At 41.7% G+C, this 20,452-nt stretch overlaps 27 non-coding genes across 27 annotated transcripts; all 27 read left to right on the forward strand.

The window, feature by feature from the left end:
- Nucleotides 1-330: 330 nt before the first annotated feature.
- On the forward strand, nucleotides 331-449 carry LOC137492126 (5S ribosomal RNA). Its single transcript, XR_011012098.1, has one exon. It is a non-coding gene; the product is annotated as a 5S ribosomal RNA (ribosomal RNA).
- Nucleotides 450-507: 58 nt separating this feature from the next.
- On the forward strand, nucleotides 508-626 carry LOC137492211 (5S ribosomal RNA). The gene has a single exon (XR_011012183.2). It is a non-coding gene; the product is annotated as a 5S ribosomal RNA (ribosomal RNA).
- Nucleotides 627-684: 58 nt separating this feature from the next.
- Nucleotides 685-803, forward strand: LOC141383654 (5S ribosomal RNA). The gene has a single exon (XR_012404684.1). It is a non-coding gene; the product is annotated as a 5S ribosomal RNA (ribosomal RNA).
- A 58-nt stretch (nucleotides 804-861) lies between these two features.
- LOC141383655 (5S ribosomal RNA) lies at nucleotides 862-980 on the forward strand. The gene has a single exon (XR_012404685.1). It is a non-coding gene; the product is annotated as a 5S ribosomal RNA (ribosomal RNA).
- Nucleotides 981-1,038: 58 nt separating this feature from the next.
- Nucleotides 1,039-1,157, forward strand: LOC141383624 (5S ribosomal RNA). The gene has a single exon (XR_012404650.1). It is a non-coding gene; the product is annotated as a 5S ribosomal RNA (ribosomal RNA).
- A 58-nt stretch (nucleotides 1,158-1,215) lies between these two features.
- On the forward strand, nucleotides 1,216-1,334 carry LOC141383302 (5S ribosomal RNA). The gene has a single exon (XR_012404315.1). It is a non-coding gene; the product is annotated as a 5S ribosomal RNA (ribosomal RNA).
- Nucleotides 1,335-1,392: 58 nt separating this feature from the next.
- LOC141383545 (5S ribosomal RNA) lies at nucleotides 1,393-1,511 on the forward strand. Its single transcript, XR_012404568.1, has one exon. It is a non-coding gene; the product is annotated as a 5S ribosomal RNA (ribosomal RNA).
- A 58-nt stretch (nucleotides 1,512-1,569) lies between these two features.
- LOC141382294 (5S ribosomal RNA) lies at nucleotides 1,570-1,688 on the forward strand. Its single transcript, XR_012403222.1, has one exon. It is a non-coding gene; the product is annotated as a 5S ribosomal RNA (ribosomal RNA).
- A 58-nt stretch (nucleotides 1,689-1,746) lies between these two features.
- LOC141382295 (5S ribosomal RNA) lies at nucleotides 1,747-1,865 on the forward strand. The gene has a single exon (XR_012403223.1). It is a non-coding gene; the product is annotated as a 5S ribosomal RNA (ribosomal RNA).
- Nucleotides 1,866-1,923: 58 nt separating this feature from the next.
- Nucleotides 1,924-2,042, forward strand: LOC141383759 (5S ribosomal RNA). The gene has a single exon (XR_012404795.1). It is a non-coding gene; the product is annotated as a 5S ribosomal RNA (ribosomal RNA).
- A 58-nt stretch (nucleotides 2,043-2,100) lies between these two features.
- LOC141382296 (5S ribosomal RNA) lies at nucleotides 2,101-2,219 on the forward strand. The gene has a single exon (XR_012403224.1). It is a non-coding gene; the product is annotated as a 5S ribosomal RNA (ribosomal RNA).
- Nucleotides 2,220-2,277: 58 nt separating this feature from the next.
- Nucleotides 2,278-2,396, forward strand: LOC141383768 (5S ribosomal RNA). The gene has a single exon (XR_012404804.1). It is a non-coding gene; the product is annotated as a 5S ribosomal RNA (ribosomal RNA).
- Nucleotides 2,397-2,454: 58 nt separating this feature from the next.
- LOC141383336 (5S ribosomal RNA) lies at nucleotides 2,455-2,573 on the forward strand. Its single transcript, XR_012404350.1, has one exon. It is a non-coding gene; the product is annotated as a 5S ribosomal RNA (ribosomal RNA).
- Nucleotides 2,574-2,631: 58 nt separating this feature from the next.
- LOC141383340 (5S ribosomal RNA) lies at nucleotides 2,632-2,750 on the forward strand. Its single transcript, XR_012404354.1, has one exon. It is a non-coding gene; the product is annotated as a 5S ribosomal RNA (ribosomal RNA).
- A 58-nt stretch (nucleotides 2,751-2,808) lies between these two features.
- On the forward strand, nucleotides 2,809-2,927 carry LOC141382297 (5S ribosomal RNA). The gene has a single exon (XR_012403225.1). It is a non-coding gene; the product is annotated as a 5S ribosomal RNA (ribosomal RNA).
- Nucleotides 2,928-2,985: 58 nt separating this feature from the next.
- On the forward strand, nucleotides 2,986-3,104 carry LOC141382299 (5S ribosomal RNA). The gene has a single exon (XR_012403227.1). It is a non-coding gene; the product is annotated as a 5S ribosomal RNA (ribosomal RNA).
- A 58-nt stretch (nucleotides 3,105-3,162) lies between these two features.
- On the forward strand, nucleotides 3,163-3,281 carry LOC141383425 (5S ribosomal RNA). The gene has a single exon (XR_012404442.1). It is a non-coding gene; the product is annotated as a 5S ribosomal RNA (ribosomal RNA).
- A 58-nt stretch (nucleotides 3,282-3,339) lies between these two features.
- On the forward strand, nucleotides 3,340-3,458 carry LOC141383341 (5S ribosomal RNA). Its single transcript, XR_012404355.1, has one exon. It is a non-coding gene; the product is annotated as a 5S ribosomal RNA (ribosomal RNA).
- Nucleotides 3,459-3,516: 58 nt separating this feature from the next.
- Nucleotides 3,517-3,635, forward strand: LOC141382300 (5S ribosomal RNA). The gene has a single exon (XR_012403228.1). It is a non-coding gene; the product is annotated as a 5S ribosomal RNA (ribosomal RNA).
- A 58-nt stretch (nucleotides 3,636-3,693) lies between these two features.
- On the forward strand, nucleotides 3,694-3,812 carry LOC141383544 (5S ribosomal RNA). The gene has a single exon (XR_012404567.1). It is a non-coding gene; the product is annotated as a 5S ribosomal RNA (ribosomal RNA).
- A 58-nt stretch (nucleotides 3,813-3,870) lies between these two features.
- LOC137494127 (5S ribosomal RNA) lies at nucleotides 3,871-3,989 on the forward strand. The gene has a single exon (XR_011014102.2). It is a non-coding gene; the product is annotated as a 5S ribosomal RNA (ribosomal RNA).
- Nucleotides 3,990-4,047: 58 nt separating this feature from the next.
- LOC137492128 (5S ribosomal RNA) lies at nucleotides 4,048-4,166 on the forward strand. The gene has a single exon (XR_011012100.2). It is a non-coding gene; the product is annotated as a 5S ribosomal RNA (ribosomal RNA).
- Nucleotides 4,167-4,224: 58 nt separating this feature from the next.
- LOC137492129 (5S ribosomal RNA) lies at nucleotides 4,225-4,343 on the forward strand. Its single transcript, XR_011012101.1, has one exon. It is a non-coding gene; the product is annotated as a 5S ribosomal RNA (ribosomal RNA).
- Nucleotides 4,344-4,401: 58 nt separating this feature from the next.
- On the forward strand, nucleotides 4,402-4,520 carry LOC137492130 (5S ribosomal RNA). Its single transcript, XR_011012102.1, has one exon. It is a non-coding gene; the product is annotated as a 5S ribosomal RNA (ribosomal RNA).
- A 58-nt stretch (nucleotides 4,521-4,578) lies between these two features.
- LOC137492131 (5S ribosomal RNA) lies at nucleotides 4,579-4,697 on the forward strand. The gene has a single exon (XR_011012103.2). It is a non-coding gene; the product is annotated as a 5S ribosomal RNA (ribosomal RNA).
- A 58-nt stretch (nucleotides 4,698-4,755) lies between these two features.
- On the forward strand, nucleotides 4,756-4,874 carry LOC137493836 (5S ribosomal RNA). The gene has a single exon (XR_011013810.1). It is a non-coding gene; the product is annotated as a 5S ribosomal RNA (ribosomal RNA).
- Nucleotides 4,875-9,428: 4,554 nt separating this feature from the next.
- On the forward strand, nucleotides 9,429-9,510 carry trnas-uga (transfer RNA serine (anticodon UGA)). The gene has a single exon. It is a non-coding gene; the product is annotated as a tRNA-Ser (tRNA).
- Nucleotides 9,511-20,452: the final 10,942 nt, after the last annotated feature.

A 20,452-nucleotide genomic window follows, 5' to 3' on the forward strand; every position in this document is an offset into this window, starting at 1 on the left:
TACTGTAACATGAATGACAAGATTGATGTATTTGAAAAAGACTTTTTAAATGGGAATACATATGTTCAAATGGCTTTATATAATGTAAATGTATTATTACCTGAATGTAACTGTTTTTAATTTTTGATATAAAATAAAGAAAAGAAAAAAAAAAAAAAAAAAAAAAAAAAAAAAGAAATGCCCGATCTCATCTCAACTCGGAAGTAAAGCAGGGTCGGGCCTGGTTAGAACTTGGATGGGAGACCGCCTGGGAATACCAGGTGCAGTAAGCTTTTCGAAGTGCTTCATTTGGCAGCTGATTTAAATAGCCAACGCTTGACAGTCTCTTTCGCTTACGGCCATACCACCCTGGAAATGCCCGATCTCATCTGAACTCGGAAGTAAAGCAGGGTCGGGCCTGGTTAGTACTTGGATGGGAGACCGCCTGGGAATACCAGGTGCTGTAAGCTTTTCGAAGTGTTTCATTTGGCAGCTGATTTAAATAGCCAACGCTTGACAGCCTCTCTCGCTTACGGCCATACAACCCTGGAAATGCCCGATCTCATCTGAACTCGGAAGTAAAGCAGGGTCGGGCCTGGTTAGTACTTGGATGGGAGACCGCCTGGGAATACCAGGTGCTGTAAGCTTTTCGAAGTGCTTCATTTGGCAGCTGATTTAAATAGCCAACGCTTGACAGCCTCTTTCGCTTACGGCCATACCACCCTGGAAATGCCCGATCTCATCTGAACTCAGAAGTAAAGCAGGGTCGGGCCTGGTTAGTACTTGGATGGGAGACCGCCTGGGAATACCAGGTGCTGTAAGCTTTTCGAAGTGCTTCATTTGGCAGCTGATTTAAATAGCCAACGCTTGACAGCCTCTTTCGCTTACGGCCATACCACCCTGGAAATGCCCGATCTCATCTGAACTCAGAAGTAAAGCAGGGTCGGGCCTGGTTAGTACTTGGATGGGAGACCGCCTGGGAATACCAGGTGCTGTAAGCTTTTCGAAGTGCTTCATTTGGCAGCTGATTTAAATAGCCAACGCTTGACAGCTTCTTTCGCTTACGGCCATACCACCCTGGAAATGCCCGATCTCATCTGAACTCGGAAGTAAAGCAGGGTCGGGCCTGGTTAGTACTTGGATGGGAGACCGCCTGGGAATACCAGGTGCGGTAAGCTTTTCGAAGTGCTTCATTTGGCAGCTGATTTAAATAGCCAACGCTTGACAGCCTCTTTCGCTTACGGCCATACCACCCTGGAAATGCCCGATCTCATCTGAACTCGGAAGTAAAGCAGGGTCGGGCCTGGTAAGTACTTGGATGGGAGACCGCCTGGGAATACCAGGTGCTGTAAGCTTTTCGAAGTGCTTCATTTGGCAGCTGATTTAAATGGCCAACGCTTGACAGCCTCTTTCGCTTACGGCCATACCACCCTGGAAATGCCCGATCTCATCTGAACTCGGAAGTAAAGCAGGGTCGGGCCTGGTTAGTACTTGGAAGGGAGACCGCCTGGGAATACCAGGTGCTGTAAGCTTTTCGAAGTGCTTCATTTGGCAGCTGATTTAAATAGCCAACGCTTGACAGCCTCTTTCGCTTACGGCCATACCACCCTGGAAATGCCCGATCTCATCTGAACTCGGAAGTAAAGCAGGGTCGGGCCTGGTTAGTACTTGGATGGGAGACCGCCTGGGAATACCAGGTGCTGTAAGCTTTTCGAAGTGCTTCATTTGGCAGCTGATTTAAATAGCCAACGCTTGACAGTCTCTTTCGCTTACGGCCATACCACCCTGGAAATGCCCGATCTCATCTGAACTCGGAAGTAAAGCAGGGTCGGGCCTGGTTAGTACTTGGATGGGAGACCGCCTGGGAATACCAGGTGCTGTAAGCTTTTCGAAGTGCTTCATTTGGCAGCTGATTTAAATAGCCAACGCTTGACAGCCTCTTTCGCTTACGGCCATACCATCCTGGAAATGCCCGATCTCATCTGAACTCGGAAGTAAAGCAGGGTCGGGCCTGCTTAGTACTTGGATGGGAGACCGCCTGGGAATACCAGGTGCTGTAAGCTTTTCGAAGTGCTTCATTTGGCAGCTGATTTAAATAGCCAACGCTTGACAGCCTCTTTCGCTTACGGCCATACCACCCTGGAAATGCCCGATCTCATCTGAACTCGGAAGTAAAGCAGGGTCGGGCCTGGTTAGTACTTGGATGGGAGACCGCCTGGGAATACCAGGTGCTGTAAGCTTTTCGAAGTGCTTCATTTGGCAGCTGATTTAAATAGCGAACGCTTGACAGCCTCTTTCGCTTACGGCCATACCACCCTGGAAATGCCCGATCTCATCTGAACTCGGAAGTAAAGCAGGGTCGGGCCTGGTTAGTACTTGGATGGGAGACCGCCTGGCAATACCAGGTGCTGTAAGCTTTTCGAAGTGCTTCATTTGGCAGCTGATTTAAATAGCCAACGCTTGACAGCCTCTTTCGCTTACGGCCATACCACCCTGAAAATGCCCGATCTCATCTGAACTCGGAAGTAAAGCAGGGTCGGGCCTGGTTAGTACTTGGATGGGAGACCGCCTGGGAATGCCAGGTGCTGTAAGCTTTTCGAAGTGCTTCATTTGGCAGCTGATTTAAATAGCCAACGCTTGACAGCCTCTTTCGCTTACGGCCATACCACCCTGGAAATGCCCGATCTCATCTGAACTCGGAAGTAAAGCAGGGTCGGGCCTGGTTAGTACTTGGATGGGAGACCGCCTGGGAATGCCAGGTGCTGTAAGCTTTTCGAAGTGCTTCATTTGGCAGCTGATTTAAATAGCCAACGCTTGACACCCTCTTTCGCTTACGGCCATACCACCCTGGAAATGCCCGATCTCATCTGAACTCGGAAGTAAAGCAGGGTCGGGCCTGGTTAGTACTTGGATGGGAGACCGCCTGGGAATACCAGGTGCTGTAAGCTTTTCGAAGTGCTTCATTTGGCAGCTGATTTAAATAGCCAACGCTTGACAGCCTCTTTCGCTTACGGCCATACCACCCTGGAAATGCCCGATCTCATCTGAACTCGGAAGTAAAGCAGGGTCGGGCCTGGTTAGTACTTGGATGGGAGACCGCCTGGGAATACCAGGTGCTGTAAGCTTTTCGAAGTGCTTCATTTGGCAGCTGATTTAAATAGCCAACGCTTGACAGCCTCTTTCGCTTACGGCCATACCACCCTGGAAATGCCCGATCTCATCTGAACTCGGAAGTAAAGCAGGGTCGGGCCTGGTTAGTACTTGGATGGGAGACCGCTTGGGAATGCCAGGTGCTGTAAGCTTTTCGAAGTGCTTCATTTGGCAGCTGATTTAAATAGCCAACGCTTGACAGCCTCTTTCGCTTACGGCCATACCACCCTGGAAATGCCCGATCTCATCTGAACTCGGAAGTAAAGCAGGGTCGGGCCTGGTTAGTACTTGGATGGGAGACCGCCTGGGAATGCCAGGTGCTGTAAGCTTTTCGAAGTGCTTCATTTGGCAGCTGATTTAAATAGCCAACGCTTGACAGCCTCTTTCGCTTACGGCCATACCACCCTGGAAATGCCCGATCTCATCTGAACTCGGAAGTAAAGCAGGGTCGGGCCTGGTTAGTACTTGGATGGGAGACCGCCTGGGAATACCAGGTGCTGTAAGCTTTTCGAAGTGCTTCATTTGGCAGCTGATTTAAATAGCCAACGCTTGACAGCCTCTTTCGCTTACGGCCATACCACTCTGGAAATGCCCGATCTCATCTGAACTCGGAAGTAAAGCAGGGTCGGGCCTGGTTAGTACTTGGATGGGAGACCGTCTGGGAATACCAGGTGCTGTAAGCTTTTCGAAGTGCTTCATTTGGCAGCTGATTTAAATAGCCAACGCTTGACAGCCTCTTTCGCTTACGGCCATACCACCCTGGAAATGCCCGATCTCATCTGAACTCGGAAGTAAAGCAGGGTCGGGCCTGGTAAGTACTTGGATGGGAGACCGCCTGGGAATACCAGGTGCTGTAAGCTTTTCGAAGTGCTTCATTTGGCAGCTGATTTAAATAGCCAACGCTTGACAGCCTCTTTCGCTTACGGCCATACCACCCTGGAAATGCCCGATCTCATCTGAACTCGGAAGTAAAGCAGGGTCGGGCCTGGTTAGTACTTGGATGGGAGACCGCCTGGGAATGCCAGGTGCTGTAAGCTTTTCGAAGTGCTTCATTTTGCAGCTGATTTAAATAGCCAACGCTTGACAGCCTCTTTTGCTTACGGCCATACCACCCTGGAAATGCCCGATCTCATCTGAACTCGGAAGTAAAGCAGGGTCGGGCCTGGTTAGTACTTGGATGGGAGACCGCCTGGGAATACCAGGTGCTGTAAGCTTTTCGAAGTGCTTCATTTGGCAGCTGATTTAAATAGCCAACGCTTGACAGCCTCTTTCGCTTACGGCCATACCACCCTGGAAATGCCCGATCTCATCTGAACTCGGAAGTAAAGCAGGGTCGGGCCTGGTTAGTACTTGGATGGGAGACCGCCTGGGAATACCAGGTGCTGTAAGCTTTTCATAGTGCTTCATTTGGCAGCTGATTTAAATAGCCAACGCTTGACAGCCTCTTTCGCTTACGGCCATACCACCCTGGAAATGCCCGATCTCATCTGAACTCGGAAGTAAAGCAGGGTCGGGCCTGGTTAGTACTTGCATGGGAGACCGCCTGGGAATACCAGGTGCTGTAAGCTTTTCGAAGTGCTTCGTTTGGCAGCTGATTTAAATAGCCAACGCTTGACAGCCTCTTTCGCTTACGGCCATACCACCCTGGAAATGCCCGATCTCATCTGAACTCGGAAGTAAAGCAGGGTCGGGCCTGGTTAGTACTTGGATGGGAGACCGCCTGGGAATACCAGGTTCTGTAAGCTTTTCGATTTTGCTTAAAAAGGGAGGACTACATAATGTAAAGCAAATACATAACGATGGTAATGGTAGATTGTTGGGAATAGACTTCATGTATTACAATGAATCCTTTAGATTGCTTAATTTATATGCTCCTAACATAGAAACTGAAAGAAAAGAGGTTTTTAAAACAATGAAACCACTGTGCACAGGCAACTGCATAGTGGTTGGAGATTTTAATGTTTGGTGCACAAGGCTTGATGTGTCAAAAAGTATTAATTTTAAATCAGATGCATCCAGAAGATACTTAAATGAATTAATGCAAAGTGAGAACATGGTGGATGCCTGGAGGGAGGAGAACCCATTCAAGAGGGAATTCTCAAGAAGGCAAATAGTATTAGGGGTTTTAAAACAAAGTCGTATAGACTTATGTTTAGTAAAAAGGGAAATATTGCAGTATGTGAAAAATGTAAGTTATAAGTTTATTGAAATAGGAGATCATGCTGCTATGATTGTAAATATGAGTTTAAATTTAGAATCAAGGGGTGGGGGGATGTGGTGCCTAAATGCAAGTTTATTAAAAGAAGAGGCATATAGGGAGAGCACTGAAAGATGTATAAGGTATGAAATGGAAAATCCATTATTTGAAAATAATGTATGCGAGTGGTGGGAGGATTTGAAAGAGTAAATAAAAATAAGAAGTATACGATATTCCAAACAGAGGAACTTTAAGAGAAAAATGGAGATGGAAAGCATGAGAAATAATTTAGAGAAAGAAGCAGAGAAAATAGAAAACAACCCTGAGTACACAAAAGAAAACTTTCTGAGGATAAAAGGGGTATTGGAGATGTATGAAACAGAAAAATGTGAAGGTGCAAAAGTGAGAAGCAGGGCAAAGTATGCACTTGAAGGGGAGAGGTGTACAAAATACTTTCTAAATTTGGAAAAGGGAAAGCAGAGGAAAAATTACATTACAGAACTAAAAAATAAAAATGGTGAAAAGATAACAGATTATGTAAAAATATTGGAAACAGTACAATTATTTTATGAAAGACTTTTTAAGAAAGAGAATACAAAACAGAAATATGTGGACAAAGTTTTAAATACTGTAAACGTTAAGTTAAGTGATGAAGAAAGGGAAACATGTGAAAGAGATATAAACATAGAAGAAATAAAACAAGCAATAAAAGAAACAAAAGTGAATAAAAGTCCAGGGTCAGATGGGTTAACGCATGAGTTTTATAAAACTTTTGAAGAGATATTAACACCGATACTGATGAAATTATTTAAACATATGGAAGAAAGAAGAGAGATACCAGAATCAACAGGTTTGGGAGTAATCACCATACTTTACAAGAATAAAGGCAGTCCGCTAAATTTGGAAAATTATAGACCTTTAAGTCTTTTAAACACAGATTATAAGATTCTAACAAAAATTTTTGCTAATAGAATAAAAAGAGTAGTGCGAAGCATAATATCACCTAATCAAGCTTATGGCATACCAGGGAGGGACATCACTGACACAATATGCACAATTAGAGATGTTGTGAGCAGCATGGACAAAGATGGAGAAGGAGGATTAATGCTATGCATTGACCTAAATAAAGCATTTGACAGGGTAGAACACAATTTCATGGAACAAGCAATGAGAAGATATGGGTTTGGAGAGAAGATTTTAAATTGGATAAAGCTGTTGTATAAAAATGCAAAAAGTTGTGTAAAAGTGAATGGAGTTTTAACAAACACCTTTCCATTGGAAAGATCAGTGAGGCAGGGATGTCCGTTGTCAGCGATGCTATACTCAATATCTATAGAATCGCTGGCAACACTAGTAAAGCAAGATAAGGAAATAAGAGGAATTCAAATACCATATGGTGGTGTGAGTTTAATTCATCCAAAGATACAGATGAGAGGGAGGATGTTTTATAATAGACTGTATATAAAAGCTGGAATAAGACAAGTAAAAGACATGGTATATGAATTTGTCAAAGGTTTTTTACCAAACAGAGCTATTTATGACTCTGTGGTGGAGTGGGATGATGAAATAAAAAAATCACAAGTAGACTCTGTTTGTGAAAACATCAGAGTTAGCTTACCAAAGAGATGGGTTGAAATGATTGAGAGAGAAAGTGCCAAACCAGGAAATTGGGGAATGCCAGAAATGTTTATTGTCAAAAATGGTAAAAAGATGTGTTTATCTGATGTAATAACAAAAACTATATATGGAATATTTGTGGAAAAGGAAATCAAACTGCCTGCATCTGAAAATGTGTGGCCAAAATTGTTCCCAAATTTAAATGTTAAAACAATTTGGAAAAATTTAAATGTGAAATATAACAGCTTAGACTGTGAAAATTTAGATTTTAAGTTACGGCATAATAGAATATACACAAAGGTTGTGATTCATCAAATAAACAGAAATGTAAACAGGGAGTGTGATGTATGCAAGTCTGATCCAGAGACCCTGATGCACATTTTCTTTGAATGTAGGGAGCTGGGATTTTTTCATGAAAAACTGAAACAACTGATAAAAGACAATTGGGGGAAAAATGCACAAGGAAATGAATGGAAACAACTGTTCTTATTTGGAGAAAATACAAATTGCAAAGACAAAAATGTAAATTTATGTAATTTTTTTCTGAGTCATGCAAGGTATGCAATATGGGCAAGGAGGAATATGGCATATTTTGAAGCAAAAATAATAGACGTGAATGTCATGTTTAAAAGTGTAGTTAGAAAGAATGTGTATTTAATGTGGAAATATCTAAGAAAAGATGTTTTTGAGGAAGCTTTTATTCATGAAAATGAGCTTATAACGGTAGACCACAAAAAGGGATTGATGCTTAATTTTTAAGTTGATTGGAAAAATAAGATGACTGATATGCTAGATATAAGTGAATGTGAAATGTCATGTTTATGATGATTTGGTATCAATGTATAATGTACAGATTGTTCTTTGTATATGTTTCATGAAATGTTTACATATGATGTATTTCATTTTTAATTGAAAGTTTTTTCAATTAAAAAAAAAATATATGTATATATAGTGGTTAGTACTCTGCGTTGTGGCCGCAGCAACCCCAGTTCGAATCCTGGTCACGGCAGGTTTTTCAAGGTGACATTGGCGTTGCACTCTCTGTCGCCATCCTTAATCTCCAGCCTCCTTTTAGTGCAGGCTGTGCTACTGGAACGTCCTGAATGTTTCCTAAAGTGTGGAAGACTAGGGATTCGATATGAGCAATGGGACCTTTGATGCCAGCGTGCTTTGTGGATAAGCATTGATCAAGTCACGCTTCTAAGGCATGGAAGGAATCTTTTCAATTGTTAAGTCTCCATTCATTGCCACAACAACAGAGAGACCTTCTGCAGTTGCTATTGATCAATTTAATGTCTCCTACATGACAAGGAGTCCTATCTATTGTGTTGTACTGATGTCTACACTAACAACAACCATAAACCCAACCTTACAGTAACCTGTTGTGTTTTAGCAACATCTACACCAACCATAAGCCTAAACCCCACCTCACGATAAACTTTTGTGTACCGTGAAGGTCTGCGCCGACCACAACCATAAAATGGACTTGAAATCCATTGGGGTCTCCCTGCGCAGGTTCGAATCCTGCCGACTACGTCCAGGCAGTGCGCAGGGCTTAGTTTGCGACCTTCCATGATTGTTTGCAATTCCATTGTTTCTTGGGAAAAGGGATGTGCTAGAAGGGAAAAGCAAAACGGCAGCAGATGCCAGCTAGCTGCCCTGGGGGCTTTCCATTTTTAAAGACATATGACAGAGACTGAATGTCCAACGACCTTCCTGTAGCTTGCCGAGATCGTATAGTGGTTAGTACTCTGCGTTGTGGCCGCAGCAACCCCGGTTCGAATCTGGGTCATGGCAGGTTTTTCAAGGCGACATTGGCGTTGTACTCTGTGTCGCCATCCTTTATCTCCAGCCTCCTTTTAGTGCAGGCTGTGCTACTGGAACGTCCTGAATGTTTCCTAAAGTATGGAAGACTAGGGATTTGATATGAGCAACGGGACATTTGATGCCAGCATGCTTTGTGGATAAGCATTGATCAAGTCACGCTTCTAAGGCATGGAAGGAATCTTTTCAATTATTAAGTCTCCATTCATTGCCACAACAACAGAGACCTTCTGCAGTTGCTATTGATCCATTTAATGTCTCCTACATGACATGGAGTCCTATCTATTGTGTTGTACTGATGTCTACACCAACAACAACCATAAACCCAACCTCACAGTAATCTGTTGTGTTTTAGCAACATCTACACCAACCATAAGCCTAAACCCCACCTCACGGTAAACTTTTGTGTACCGTGAAGGTCTGCGCCGACCACAACCATAAACATTACCTACTTGCAAATGCCTTGCCATGGAGCATGGATAGCTCAGTCGGTAGAGCATCAGACTTTTAATCTGAGGGTCCAGGGTTCAAGTCCCTGTTCAGGGTTTAAGACTTTTTGTGGAGCCACAGCTTTTGCCGTTGAGCTATCGCTTGCTGAGAGTTATATCTGGGTGCACAACACATGTACTGGGAATGAGGACATGGCTGTATAGGCAGTCTTGTAGTCGTGGCTGAGTGGTTAAGGTGATGGACTTGAAATCCATTTTGGTCTCCCTGCGCAGGTTCGAATCCTGCCGACTACGTCCAGGCAGTGCGCAGGACTTAGTTTGCGACCTTCCATGATTGTTTGCAATTCTATTGTTTTTTAGGAAAAGGGATGTGCTGGTAGGGAAAAGCAATATATATATATAAAACGGCTGCGCAGGCTAGCTAACTGCCTTGGGGCCCTCCATTTTCAAAGCCATATGACAGAGAGTGAATGTCTAATGGCTGTCCCATAGCTCGCCGTGATCGTTTAGGGGTTAGTACTCTGCGTTGTAGCCGCAGCAAGTCTGGTTGGAATCCGTGTCATGGCAGGTTTTTCAAGGTGGCATTGGCGTTGCACTCTGTGTTGTCATTCATAATCTCCAGCCTCCTTTTAGTGCAGGCTGTGCTAATGGCTAAGGCCATGAGGACATGGCAGTACAGTCAGTCTTGTAGTAGTGGTTAAGGTGAATTCGGGTCACGGCAGGATTCCTTACGGTGACAATGACATCACGCCCTCCTCTTGCCACCTGTTTTGTATAGCCCACTTTTTAGTGCACGCTGCAACTCTGACACGTTACAAGTAATTAAATCTAAGCAAATGCCCCAATGATCCCAGTTAACTCAGTCGGTAGAGCATCAGACTTATCATCTGACGTTCCAGGGTTCAAGTCAAGGATGCTGCATACTGATATGCTGTTGACCTGCTGCCAGCTCAGGTTAAAGAGGCCCATCTCATCTCAATCATTGAACAGTTGTCTCACTTTCAGCTACAGCTTGCTGATTTTGACCAGTGGACAGAACTCACATTTCAACATCAGAAATGACTTCTGAACAGTAAATAGATTTAGTCAGTACCCGTTATGCAGCAGGTTTCTTAAACTCAGTTTAGCTTGTATCAATTTATCAGTGGAGTTAGTTAAGTTTGTGGAAGTCAAATCTTTAAAAATCTAAAGAGTCTTCTAGAACTTAGTACTTCTAGATAAAAAAAAAATTTAGATTGAGAAGTTTAGAAAACCTCTGAAGAGCACAGATGTTTGTGAGAGGAGAGCAGTTTGTACATTAATTGTGTTATTTTAAATTTGACATGTAAATCCTATCTGCTGGTATAATCTTGGTTTAAGAAATAATTGAGACAATTTTAATCTTCTCATAATAAATGTCATATTATTAAATACTTTTAAAATAATATGTTTAGTAACAGTATTATATTAATATGAAATTAAGCTTTTTTCTTAAAACTCCAATCAAAATGTCAGGCAGTTTTTGCTGTGTGTGTTTGTGTGCTCATTCCTTTGTTTCTTTACCTGGAGTGGGGGTGGGGTGTGGTGGACCCCAAACCTTCACAAAGCTGCTCTCGGTGTCTTCATTCTATAACATGTTGATTTTATTATCCACACAGATCCTTCCACAGCAGGATGTTGTCCCTCTGCCCTGTGTGCAAAAAGGCTCCTCATTCTCTTCCTGGGCATCTCAGGAAGGTGCCCAGCCAGCAACGATATGTCGGGCCCAGATGGACTAACTACGGGTTCCATGGGAACTGTGTGGGCATGGGCTTTGGCTGGGTGAAATCAGAAGGTCCCATGTAGGTTTTCTAGAATGAGTCCCACAAAGGAAGCCCATATGAGCTAATTACATGGGCGCCATAAGGGACAGGCATGGGCCAATTGGGCATGGGTTTGATCTGGGAACACATATATGGGTCTTTCATGGAATATTTATGGGCCAAGTGGGCATGGGTTTGATCTGGGAACACAAATATGGGTCCTACATGGCATAATTATGGGCCAACTGAGCATGGGTTTGAACTGGGGACCCACATATGGGTCCTGCATGACATATTTATGGGCCAAGTGGGCATGGGTTTGAACTGGGAATGCATATATACGTCCTGCATGGCATATTTATGGGCCAAGTGGGCATGGGTTTGAACTGGGAATGCATATATACGTCCTGCATGGCATATTTATGGGCCAAGTGGGCATGGGTTTGAACTGGGAATGCATATATACGTCCTGCATGGCATATTTATGGGCCAAGTGGGCATGGGTTTGAACTGGGAATTAATATATGGGTCCTGCATGCCATATTTATGAGCCAAGTGGGCATAGGTTTGATCTGAGAACACATTTATGGGTGCTGCATGGCCTAATTATGGGCCAACTGAGCATGCACTGTAAAAAATTGCTGTTAAAAAACGGTCAGATTCTACGGTAAAATAACGTTTTTTCACTAAAACAGTAATATTCTGTTAAAAACAGTGCTTTCTGGGTAACATTTTTGTTTTCGAGAAAGTAACCAACTGCTGAAAACTGTGAGCTAACAGAGTTCAGATTCGATGTTTTGAAGTCTGTGTTTGAAATCACGCTTTGTGTCCTTGTTCACTATTTCATATACTAGTTAACTAATATAGTTCACCTGACAGTTTTAATGAACACTAATGAGTGAATTCAGACACTGATGAACACCTGCTGTTAATAATTACAATTACTGAAGAAAACAAAACAAGAAACACAAACAACACTTGAGTTACAACATTAAATAAAATAAAATAAAATAAAACAGCTTCAGTCTCAGCAGAGGATTATTAAACAACTCCACAAACAACAGCAGACACACTTATTACTGACTGATTTGACTTCCATACTATTCTCATTGAGATCCAACAGAAATTAAGGTGTTTTTTGTGTCACCGTAATGGAGTGAGGGGCTGGTTTAGTTGGGCTCTTCACCCTTGAACTCTTTTAAGAAGACTTTCCATCTGCTTGAATACAGAGTTTACAAAACGTTTGTACTATAGCAATAAAGTTGGGAAGTCAATAAATAGAGATATATATTTATCTGTAATTAGTTCTGATAAATGTTTTGATATAAATCTAGAAGAAGGGCCACATTCAATAGATTTTATGCTTACTTGCAGGTATTAATTTAATTAATGAGAAGTGGAACCAGAAAAGATACCTCTGTAATTACTTAACAGTTAAGAAATAACATACAAAAACAGTTCAGTTATGACAAATACACACTCAGACCTCATGAATCTGACCTTGTATCTCAACAATGGTAACATCTCAAATGTTTCATGCTGCAATGCATGCTGGGAGTGGCACTGTACAAATATCCCAGCATGCATTGCGGTATAAATAAATGTTGTATAATGGTCTTACAGTTTTCTTTATTTATGTTTGATTCTGCTGTTGTTTATGTTTAGACTTTCAGTTTCCTGTTTGTGAGTTAAACTGTTAATTTTGTCAAATTTGTTTTCACCATTATTGAGGTTCATATGCTGATTATTGATGTCTCTATGAGTGCGATTTACACCATAGAGCAGTGTTATTGTCCAAGATATTCTTAAAAACTTCCAGAAATCATTGCCATATATATATACATATAATGTAAAACAATAGATTTAACATTGAATAGGAGCAGTAAATTTTAGTATACAAAATGAGAACAGACTCTGCCATTTATTAGCAACATGAACATTACCAGATTTTATATAGGTTTTTGGCTGGCTTGCCACAACAAAGGAGCTTTTTAAACAAAGTTCTTAACAATTGCAGCAGCCAAGATATGTAAATGTTAAAAATGACAGGGCTAAGAGCCCAACTAAAGCAAACTCTGTTCTCCATGATGGTGACGTAAAACTTTAACTTTTTCTCAAGAAGAACTTTAGTAGATGTTATACAAAAATACATGTATTAAGTAATAAGTGTAGCTGGTGATGATGTTTGTAGAGTTGTTTAATCATCCGCTGATCATTTAAATGATTTAATCATTTGTTGTTCTTCAGGTTATTTCATTATAAAGCTGTGACTAAAGCTTTGTATGTTCTGTTCTTGTTTTTTCCCTTCAGTATTTCTTCATTTGTTCATTGTTAATCCTCAATTATCATTTAATTAGTCAGTTAATTAATGAATTTACTTCAGCTTTGCTCCATGTTTCTTAAACACTCAGTAGTGTGGACACTTCAATTAAAACTGAAGTATAGGCTCTGGGGTTTAAAGGGTTAAAGGTGTGAGAGGTAAAAACACAGTGTAAAAATGTATTTTAACAGTAATATACTGTTAATTTACACAACGGAAGTAGACTGTAAAAAAACAGTATATTGCTGGCAACCACAGCTGCCAGTAGATTACTGTTAAATCAAGGAAAAAACTGTATTTTACTGTAAAACCTGAAGCTAATTTCTTCTGTCTGTCACCGTTGTGGAGGAGAGTAGAGCCAGTGTATGAGTTAAAGATGAACAATGAACTGCTGATGTTATTCTGCATGTTTCTCTATTTAAAGAAAGCGGCTGTTTAGTTGCTGATGCAGTCAGAATCTCTCTGGTAGTTCCAGATTTACATGTATGTGTGCTGTTGTGAAAAATAAGACATTAGAATTAAACCAAACTTTTCTAATTAACTAAAATAAGTTATCATTATAAGTATGCTTCTAAGCATATAAAGCACATTACTTCATAAACTCATTCAGCAGTTGACCAAGTTGAGGCAGTTGCTTTCAGTGAGCAAAATGAGTTCACTTGAGTATTGTGTAAATCAATGTAGTCCATGTATTTTTACAGCAACATACTGTAAAATAACAGTACATTGCTGGCAACTGCAGCTGCCAGTATTTTCCTGTTTTTTAACGGGACAATTTTTAACAGTGTGGGTTTGAACTGGGAACACAAATATGGGTCCTACATGGCATATTTATGGGCCAACTGGGCATGGGTTTGAACTGGGAATGCATATATGGGCCCTGCATGGCATATTTATGGGCCAACTGGGCATGGGTTTGAACTGGGAACGCACATATGGGTCCTGCATGACATATGTATGGGCCAACTGGGCATGGGTTTGAACTGGGAATGCATATATGGGCCCTGCATGGCATATTTATGGGCCAACTGGGCATGGGTTTGAACTGGGAACGCACATATGGGTCCTGCATGACATATGTATGGGCCAACTGGGCATGGGTTTGAACTGGGAATGCATATATGGGTCCTGCATGGCATATTTATGGGCCAAGTGGGCTTGGGTTTGAACTGGGAATGCATATATGGGTCCTGCATGGCATATTTATGGGCCAAGTGGGCATGGGTTTGAACTGAGAACACAAATATGGGTCGTACATGGCATATTTATGAGCAAAGTGGCATTGGGTTTGAACTGGAAATGCACTGGGGGAAGGGCTGCTCTTGGGCCCGTAAGGCCCTTGGCTCCACACCCTGCCTGTCCCAGGCGGCTGGCTGCATGGTGTTGTCAGCGGTTGCCATTTTCGGCCCGATGGGGCCTGCCCTATGCAGCTGTGAGGGGCTCTGGCGGGGGGCTTTGTCTTCCACCACCTGGGTGGAAGCATGTCCATCTATGTGGCTTGGTGGTAGGGAACATGTGCCGTGGGGTTGCTGCTGCTGGCCAGGGTACTGGGTTTCCTGGCCTTCCTGGGATACGTACAGAAGTATAGAGTTATGACAGTCCCGTGTTTCATTTAATTTTTTATAGCTGTTATGCATTGATTAATCATCATTCATTATTAGTGTTCTATTAAGTTCAGGTTAGTTATAATGTGTTGATGGCCATCATTTCAATCTGTATGTCCTGGCGAGTGACGCTAGGGGACGATTAGTGAGCAATACGTGAGCCGCAGGAGGTTTCACGCATTCATGAAGAAGTCACACTGCCAGCACTGAAACATTGTTCACAGTATCTTCTCAATGTCTGTGTTTGTTCATATTACAGATTGTGCAGTGTGACAACAATAAAAACAATATTATGGTGCCACCAGAAATCTCCGCCTGTTCTGTGTGCAACATACTGTTACACTTGCACTATCACACATAACTGAACACGCTTCACCCCTCATATTCTGCATGTTGACACTATCACTGCGTCAAGAAACAATGCGTAAAGGCAAGGCACGTTTATTTGTATAGCACAATTCATGATACAAAACAATTCAAAGTGCTATACATAAAACATTACAAGCATTAAAGTGCAGAAAAAACATTAAAAAGTAAAATAATAGAGAGCATAATTTCTGTGAGTGTGAACCATGTACATTGATGGCTACTGTTATTTAGCTTTTCTTTTGCGTGTGTGTGTGTGCTATTGTCATAATCACCAGCAATCTAGTAGCTGAAGATCACATAGGACTACAAATCTGCTGGTAAATGGACTACAAGAACCAGTCATGCTTTACACACACATCCAGTTCCAGATCCTGAGTGATTGCATACACACAGCTGATGCTGCTTAAGTACTGATTACACACACATATATACAGCTCACTTTGAGACACTCATTTCTGAGTCTTGTTATCTGTTTAATGACATTACAATGCGGTTTCCTTTGTCTTGTTTTTCTGTGATTTTGATCCTCGCCTTGTTTATTTGTTAAATCTTGTGTTTTGCAAGCCTTGTGACCATCTGCCTGTCTTTTGACTACAACTCTGGATTGCCCTTATACATCTGTTAGCCATTGTATGGACCACTGCTTGCCTGACCATTTTAATAAACCTGCATGTGGATCCGCATCTCTGTTGTCAGTGTCACGTTTCTGGTTACAGATATACATCTGTGGACTCGTGCATGAGTGTACAAGCTTTTTGTGCCATGTTTGTTGTTCACTGTATCATGAGTGTGTTTTGTGTTGTATTTTTTTGGAGTTTTTTTTTCAGAGATTTTTAAAATATTTTTTAAATATATTTTTTAGTTTACGTGTAAGTTGTGACATTGCTTTATAAAAAATAAGTTTTGTTGTTCAATTTAATATATTTCTTGGAGTCCAACACATCAAGTGTTTTGTGTTTATCTTCCTTTTAATTTTTTTTTCTTAGATTGTTTCCTTAAACCATTTGGCATGATTGAGCTTAAATAGGCCTTTCATGAATTGCCCAGTTAGGACAAACATAAGTTGCTTACAGAGCCCACTTCAAGCCCATTTGGGCATCCACGGTTGAATCCTGGTGCAAGCCCACTTTAAACCTCTTTAGGCAGGTGGGGACCAAATGGGTCTGACATGAACTACACAGATAAGACCCTTACAGATCCCACCTAAAACCCATCTGGGCATCATGGCTGGCCCCTATGTGAATCCCAAGTGCAAGCCCATTTAAAACCCTTTAAGCAGGTGGGGTCCAATTGGGTCTTTCATGAATTGCCCGGTTAAGACACTCATAAGATTCTCATAGATCCCACTTAAAACCCATCTAGGCATCCACGGCTGGCCACCATGTAGATCCCGGGTGGAAACCCACTTAAAACCCCTTTGGGCAGGTGGGGCCCAAATGGGTTTGGCATGAATTGCCCAGTTAGGACTCATGCAGTACCATTACAGGTCCCACTTTTAGTACGTCTGGGCTTCCCCCGGCTGGCCCCAATGTGGTTCCCAGGTGCAAGCCCATAATGGGGCCCACATTTGACGCCCATGAAGCCCTCATTTGGGCCCCACATGTCATTGCTGGCTGGGACAGAGACAGAGATCAAGGCTGTCGTCATAGAGGCCATGAAGGAGTTGTCCGAATTTTGTCACAGAGGACGTTTCTGGGAGTTTGGAAAAATTTGTGACATATTGGACTCTACTAATCCTCTTGCCAAGTTTGTAACTCTGTTATGCTTCTCTGATTTGATGAATCTGGCTTCAAATTAAACATCTGCACATATTTAGACATAAATATAAATTATTGCTATTGTTTATTTGACCCTATTTATGATCCTTGTTTTAGGATGATTGCGGAGATGCAGTCAAGGGGGTTGATGATTAATAACTTACCTTCAGTCCTCCCAGAATCAGCTCTATCGACTACATCTTCTGTGCCTCAAAGCTCTGGAGAAGGTGCAGAAAGTCCATTGGAGCCTCCAAATGAGCCCTTATCTGACAAGAGCTCTGGAGAGTACTACCAGAGGTACAGTTTCAAATCGGCATTCCCAGAAATTAAATGTACACTGTGGAAATGATTTCTCTTTAATATACAAAGTCATTTTGCTCACCTGCTTTTCTATTTCAGCACTGGTGGACTGATGTTTACCTCTTCCGTGAGGGTGGAAGTGGTCAAAAAAGGCTTTTACAATAAGCACTCCATTGACCACTCCCTTCTAACAGGATTTAATAAGTACCTTTACATTGATCTAGGATATAAAAACAGCAAACAAGTAGTAAGTTCATTAACCACTTAAACTCTGCGTGCCCGGTACCAGGGACAAAATGACGTCATCAGGAGAATAACTATAGATTTAAGAGGTCTGCCTGCATCTATCAATAACACCATATGACCTACTGGGTGAAAGCTTAGAATGTCTATTTTCAACTATTACACGTCACTTTGATATTTGTTGTACTGTAAAGAAGTTATTTACACTTAATTTACAATTAATTTACACTATCTCAAGCCCCCACTATTTTGTACATTGTTCAGTATGCATATTTTTCACATCGCTAATATTAAACACAGATTGGCAAGTAATACATCAAATTAAAGCTCTTATTCCCAGTAATAATGATCCATTGCTATTTTTTATTAATTTACAATCACATATCCAACACTCTTTGAATGAATCAAAGTATAAACTTGTTTTTTGTAAACATACAAGAGAAATTATTGCTTATTTGCTCCGTGAGCTGCCAGATATAGCACAGATAGGTAAACAAGTTACATCATCTTTTACCTTAGGTTATCCTCTGCAAAATGAGTCCATTTTCAGCATTTCTGAGGAAGTGTGCATCAGTAAACCCCTGCTGTGTCTTGTAAGTGCCAAACGCAACAAATTAGGGTCATGATATTCCAAAATTTGGGAAAATGATAAATTTAACCTATCCAGATGTACTATATATCATTGCAAAGATGAGATTCTCGGCTTTACACTGATGTAGCCTTGATCAGCCATTCAGTGACTGAGATATTGCATGACGAATGGGAAGAGAGGTGTCCAAAACAAGAGTGCGTAAAAGCCACAGGTCAGACGCACAATACCTTAGCATGCAGACTCGTTCCAAATGGCTTCTAAAAAAGGAAAGGAACCTCAAAAAAAGTTTTTTGTTGGGGCAGAGGAAGTTTTGGAGGAATTAGATCGAGATGATTCAGACTCTGAAAGTGACTCAAGTTTTGTTACGATAAGGGAAGCTGCTTTTGTTGATGGAAAGGATTATGACCTGGACAAGTAAGTACATGTTTACCCAATCCAAATGTTTTAATATACATATTAATATATTATATACAATATATTTATTTGTATCATAATGTATTGTTCATGATCACGCTTGCTAGATGCCTTTTTTCCATTATCGCACACTGCGCCTCGTGCGCTGGCTTTTGTTGTTGTTTGTGTTCGTCACAACTGAAATAGCGAGAAACGAGTATCCAGATGTTTACTAGCTTATATTATATAAGCTAACACATGCATATAAACTATGTTTGTTTGCGTTGCAGTCGTAGTTTATCATATAGAGCATATATAGATAGAGACTGACTGACTGTTAATTAGGCTAGCACAAAGGAAAAGAAAAGGTGGCTGGGTCATGCCCTCGCCCTTGAGTTGATGTGGGTTGATGGCTGGCGAGTCATCTGGGCTTCTTTGGAGTGCCTTTGGCTAGGACGTGTCTTGAAGGCATCAGGTGATCACCTTCCTAGAGTCTGGATTTGTTGCTGTAAAAGCCCTTTGTGCATCTGTGATAGCTGCTCATATTCTGAAACATAGTATACAGGAATGAGAGAAAGTAATTCAACACCATTAATACCTTTTTTAAGACTCCACACATTTAAAGACCTTTAAACCGCTTTTCAACCAGAAATGCTGGCGAGATTTATCTTATAGAATATTTACTAAATATTAAATGTAAGAAATTAATCCAAACTAAAACATTCGTAAACGGAAAACATGTATATTAAAATCTAGCCGATTCGACAGGTTGTCACGTATAGAGCAGCAGAATAATGGTTGCAGTAAACAAGCAGCAAGCTGTCAAATCTTAGTAGAATTCTACTGATTACATAACTACCTAGTGTTCTGATATTCACAACTTGAATACAGTCAAACTTTAGCATACAATGATACCTTGTACAAAAATAAATTATTTATTACCTTCCAAAGGAATCTAAGATTTTCTAATACTTTAAAGGCCCCTAAACTTCTCTACATTGACTTATCAACTCCCAACACCCTCTAAGACCCCACAGATGCCCTGTGTATGACTGACTGGGAGAAGCCTGTGTGGCATAGAACTGCTATAAAGCATCTCTAAATCAGAATTGTGTTACTTTGTGTCATCTATAAATAGAGAAGGGTGTGTGTGTGTGGGGGGGGGGGGGGTGCAGAGGGAGAATAATGCGCGTCAGAGCAATTTTGCTGTTGCAGAGGTGCAATGGTAGTCAGCATTGGAGCATTATGAGTGATAAATATAGTCAATAGTGATATGAAGAGTAAATAAAAGAGGGGCTCAGCTATAGCGCCGCTGCAGTGGTGCTATGGGTGAATGTAACTTGGCAGGGCGTCTCCTCTACTGTTGCAGAGGTGCACTGGTAGTCAGAGTAGTATAGTCATGCATGTTCCCGTAAGAACGTAAAGTCCTGTCGTTAGTGATATGTAGAGGTGAGAGTGAATATAAGGTCGGCTTGAGCATCGCTGCAGTTGGGCTATATGGGATTGTAGCTCAGCTGAGCGTCTCTGCTGCTGCACAGGTGCAGTGGGTCAGTGTGGAGGCAATGTGTGCTCCTGCATAAGCATATGCTGCTGTATTTATGCAGGGGAGTGTGATGATACTGGTATAGCAAGCTTATATATGAGCTTGATTAGAGCATTGCTGCTACGGCAATTGAAATTTGGGTGACCCCTAAATGGGTCAGAGCTGGTGAATAAGAGTGAATGGAAGTAAGGAACAATTGGAGTTTGGAGGGAAAATTAAAGGAAGAGGGAAAGAGGCCTAGAAAATGCATGTAGGTGGAGGTCTGCTGGAGAGGATCAGCTGGGCTTCCCTGATAAGGTTTTACTCTCTTGAGGGTTTGAAATGGGTGTGTGTG

Source organism: Danio rerio, chromosome 4, assembly GCF_049306965.1.
Source record: "Danio rerio strain Tuebingen ecotype United States chromosome 4, GRCz12tu, whole genome shotgun sequence".
Taxonomy (NCBI): domain Eukaryota; kingdom Metazoa; phylum Chordata; class Actinopteri; order Cypriniformes; family Danionidae; genus Danio; species Danio rerio.